Source organism: Hoplias malabaricus, chromosome 12, assembly GCF_029633855.1.
Source record: "Hoplias malabaricus isolate fHopMal1 chromosome 12, fHopMal1.hap1, whole genome shotgun sequence".
In the NCBI taxonomy this organism is placed as follows: domain Eukaryota; kingdom Metazoa; phylum Chordata; class Actinopteri; order Characiformes; family Erythrinidae; genus Hoplias; species Hoplias malabaricus.
In genome coordinates this window covers 31,064,456-31,069,853 of record NC_089811.1, presented here as the reverse complement: position 1 = coordinate 31,069,853, position 5,398 = coordinate 31,064,456, and positions in this window count along the sequence as shown.

The following is a 5,398-nucleotide window of genomic DNA, read 5'->3' as shown; positions in this document are numbered from 1 at the left end:
AATATGATTATTCTGACATTCAAATTTCTCAGATAGAATATTCCTCTAGGTATGTGAACCCTACTGACACAAAGATTAAAGTAACAGTGAGAAAAGGATGCTAGTCATTGATGTTGATGTTAAAAAATGAAGTTAATTTGAACCCAGCTCTTTTTATTTCTCTAGACTTATAAAATTCAGATGTCCCCATTTGCATATTGAAACGGGTCTAATGTGCACACAAAGCCCTGGTGTTAGTGAATGAGTTGAGTTAGACATGCTAGGCTTTCATTTTCTCTTCTCATGGCAGAAAAACAACAAAGAGCCCTCCAAACATTGAAAAACTTTGGTGAACGTTACGTTTGTGGGTTATATATAAAAAGACTTGTGGCTGAGGTTTAACTTATCTAAGTTTTATTCAATGTTTAAATTACAATAGAAACACATTTGTTATCAGGTTGTTTAGCTTTGTAGCACTTTCAGTCTGTGTTATTTTCATGCAGTTGGTGCTTTCCCAAACTTAAAGTCAGTTCCTGATGCCATTTCTCTGTCAAACAGAGAAAGCCTAGCACACTGGACAGAAGATCTTATTATTTGTTTTGGGTTTTTTTTTCCCATTTACAGACACTAGAGTTATTAGAAAACTTCTCTGATATTCACACTGATGGGACCCTAGCCACAAAACAAAGTGTTGATTTGAATACCATTGCTTTGAGTCAGAACCAAGCATACTAATTTTTTACATTTTACCTTTTTGCTGGAGGTGGTGCAGCAGGTAGTGTTGCAGTCACACAGCTCCAGGGACCTGGAGGTTGTGGGTTTGATTCTCACTCCGGGTGACTGTCTGGTGTGTTCTCCCTGTGGGTTTCCTCCAGGTGCTCCGGTTTCCTCCCACAGTCCAAAAACACACGTTGGTAGGTGGATTGGCGACTCAAAAGTGTGTGAGTGTGTATGTTTCCCTGTGAAGGACTGGTGCCACCTCCAGGGTGTAATCCAGCCTTGCGCCCAATGATTCCAAGGTAGGCTCTGGACCCACCGTGACCCTGAACTGGATAAGCGCTTACAGATAATGATTGAATGAATGAATGGACCGCCTACTGGGCCGACCTAGAAGAGACATTTTCAATGTTGAAAAACTAGTTCCCTAACTAGTGGTCCTGCTGCTGAGTTGTTGCACTCCTATGGCCCCTCCACATCTCCTGGTGTACTGGCCTGTCTCCTGGTATCTCCTCCATGCTCTGAACACTGTGTTGACAGACACAGCACACCTTGCCACAGCTCGCATTGATGTGCCATGCTGGATGAGCTGTACTACCTGAGCAATGTCTGTGGGTTGTAGACACCCCCCTTACGCTACTTCTAGGGGTGAAAGCACTGATAAAATGCAAAAGTGACTAAAACATCAGCCAGAAAGGATGAGAACAGAGAAATGGTCTGTGGTCACCACCTGCAGAACCACTCCTTTAGAGGGATTGTCTACCTGTTGTCTGTGCCATTGGCACAACAGCAGGTGAAATGCATTCACAGTCAGTGTTGCTTCCTAACTGGACAGGTGGATTTCACAGAAGTGTGATTGACTTGGAGTTACATTGTGTTGTTTAAGTGTTTATTTAACCCTTTTTTTGAGCAGCATATATCTCACAGAGAGAGAAGGACTGCTGAAATTGTCATATTTCATGTGAGTGTGTGTCTTTGCCTGAAATATTGTAAAGGGAAGACAAAGTTGTGGGGAGACATTTTGTGGCATTAGTGTGTTTATAAAATTCCATAAAGCTGCATACAGCCACATTAAACTTCACATGCTTTAACCTGTTACACTGAATAAAGTATTTATAATTCTTAAAATTAAAAGAATGCTCTTGGTCTTCTTTGTTCTTTGGTGGTAGATCATCTAGTATTTATTTTTTAAATAAAATGAACAAGAAAACCACTGATGCCTGTGTTATATATTATGAACAAAACTTTGTGCTCCGTTTTCATTTCTGCGTTTATTAGTCCTGCCCTCCATATTTTCTGTACAACACACAATAAAAACCACATGTAAACAAACACATTGATATGAAGCACCAAAGTTTCTCCAGACCTTCCAATGAAAAGAGTATGTATTTTGGGCTTTCCTGTTTTTGAAATGCCAGAAACACCTCTGTAATAAAGACTATATGGCTAATGGTGGTCTGACAAATCTAGACTTAACTAGTTTCTATTTGCTCTTTTTTTTAACATAAGCTGACATTGACATACATTTATGGTCCAACTAATTATAAATTGGTTAAAATTACATGGTTTAGATGATGATGATACAATATATATATATATATAGGGATTGGACAGTGAAACTGAAACACCTGTCATTTTAGTGTGGGAGGTTTCATGGCTAAATTGGAGCAGCCTGGTGGCCAATCTTCATTAATTGCACATTGCACCAGTAAGAGCAGAGTGTGAAGGGTTAATTAGCTGAGGGTAAGAGCACAGTTTTGCTCAAAATATTGCAATGCACACAACATTATGGGTGACATACCAGAGTTCAAAAGAGGACAAATTGTTGGTGCACGTCTTGCTGGCGCATCTGTGACCAAGACAGCAAGACTTTGCGATGTATCAAGAGCCACGGTATCCAGGGTAATGTCAGTATACCACCAAGAAGGACAAAACACATCCAACAGGATTCACTGTGGACGCAGGAGGAAGCTGTCTGAAAGGGATGTTCGGGTGCTGACCCGGATTGTATCCAAAAAACATAAAACCACGGCTGCCCAAATCACGGCAGAATTAAATGTGCACCTCAACTCTCCTGTTTCCACCAGAACTGTCCGTCGGGAGCTCCACAGGGTCAATATACACGGCCGGGCTGCTATAGCCAAACCTTTGGTCACTCATGCCAATGCCAAACGTCGGTTTGAATGGTGCAAGGAGCGCAAATCTTGGGCTGTGGACAATGTGAAACATGTTTTGTTCTCTGATGAGTCCACCTTTACTGTTTTCCCCTAATCCGGGAGAGTTATGGTGTGGAGAAGCCCCAAAGAAGCGTACCACCCAGACTGTAGCATGCCCAGAGTGAAGCATGGGGGTGGATCAGTGATGGTTTGGGCTGCCATATCATGGCATTCCCTTGGCCCAATACTTGTGCTAGATGGGCGCGTCACTGCCAAGGACTACCGAACCATTCTGGAGGACCATGTGCATCCAATGGTTCAAACATTGTATCCAGAAGGCGGTGCTGTGTATCAGGATGACAATGCACCAATACACACAGCAAGACTGGTGAAAGATTGGTTTGATGAACATGAAAGTGAAGTTGAACATCTCCCATGGCCTGCACAGTCACCAGATCTAAATATTATTGAGCCACTTTGGGGTGTTTTGGAGGAGCGAGTCAGGAAACGTTTTCCTCCACCAGCATCACATAGTGACCTGGCCACTATCCTGCAAGAAGAATGGCTTAAAATCCCTCTGACCACTGTGCAGGACTTGTATATGTCATTCCCAAGACGAATTGACTCTGTATTGGCTGCAAAAGGAGGCCCTACACCATACTAATAAATTATTGTGGTCTAAAACCAGGTGTTTCAGTTTCATTGTCCAACCCCTGTATATATATACTTACATATATATACTGCATGAGAGACCAGAGAAAGAGTAGCTGCACAAGCTGCAGCTGGTTCTGAAGTAGCAAACACACAAGAAGCTGACACTGGAGAAACAACTGTGAGAGGGTCTAGCCTTTACCACCGTTGTTGTTGTTGTGGTTTTCAAAGCCAGTGATTCCTGTGAGAGACTGTGTTTTGAGACATCACTGGGTCCATTTCGCGGGGGAGCCGTGCCAGTGGAAAAGCTACAAGGTTTAAGCCAGCGAGCCGTGTCGAGTCGAGTCGTGGTGAGACGGACCCATGCGGTGGAAAAAGACCATTAGACACACAATACTAACACTGAGTATGGCCTTCCTTTGCTCTCAAGACAGATTTATGTCCACAAGATGTTGGAAACATTCCTTTGAGGGTCTGGTCCATGTTTACACGACTGAATCTCCCATTCTACCACATCCCAAAGGTGTCCAATTGGATTCAGATCCAGTGACTTGAAAAGCCACTGAAGGTGAATATTATTATAACACATTAGAAGATTGATGAATTATCCACAAAAAACAACAACAAAAAAAAACATAGATTGGCAACTCAAGTGTCCGTAGGTGTGAGTGTGTGAGTGAGTGTTGCCCTGTGAAGGACTGGCGCCCCCTCCAGGGTGTATTTCCACCTTGTGCCCAATGATTCCAGGTAGGCTCTGGACCCACCGCGACCCTGAACTGGATAAGGGTTACAGATAATGAATGAATGAATGAATTAATTAATTAATTATCCAAAAAAAAGAAGAAAAAAAGGATTGACATGGTAAGCAACAATCACTGAAGTGATGACTGTTTGGTTTTAGCAGAGCCTAGAGTGCCAGGCTACAATTTGTACCCCCCAAATTCTGATGGATTATATGACCATTATCTGAACTGCTGGCCCATCTGCATGATTCTCTACACTGCGACTACACAGCTGGCAACAAGTGCTTGCTTCATTCAAAATTGTGTGTGCCATGTTATTGAATTCAGAATGAGAAACCTATAGAAAAGCAGTGATATGGAAGATCAATGTAAAGTATACAGCATATCAACAATGCACAAGGGTCAGTAGCTACTGTCTAGAGCTGAGGAAATGCTGGAATGCTGCAGGCTTTTCTTTTCTCTCGTGGGTGGACATGTCTCAGTGATAAGACAGCTGATTTCATTCCACCCTATAGGGCTTTAGAGTCTAGGATATTCAGATGTCAAGCCAAACAGTAATGCAGCTGGTTGATGTAACCATCTAGAATATTCCGGGTAGAAGGGTTTTGGGGTAGAAGAGTGATTCTCATCAGTGTGCTCCCCAAGGAACAAAAAGCTGCTCGTTTCTTCCCCCACATATGTATCTAGAAACCAAATAATACATACTATATATTATTTACTAATATATACTATAATAATATATATAGGGTACGGTAGAGGTACATTATTAGTCACTAACGGTACAAACAGTGTAAATGTACCTTTAACCCACTGAGGTCTAAAGGAAGTTTCTTCAATTCTTGCAAATCTTAAATTCATATTTACATGCACTTCATTAGGATTTTTCCCAAATATTTCAGTTGTGTCCAGTAAATTTAAACTAATCTATGGGACTTTTATTTGTATATTACACTTGCACCTTTTTTTACTGTCATTTTATACAGTATATGAATGTCATACTGTGACATACAGTGTCTTTCATTGCAGTCTGTGAACCTACACTTGTGTATTGGTATAGTTGTATGGGAACAGTCCTCCAAGAGCTTGAACACCACATACTAAGGCATGAGAAATGCATTTGAGTAATTTCAGTATGAACCACAAGGTGGAAGC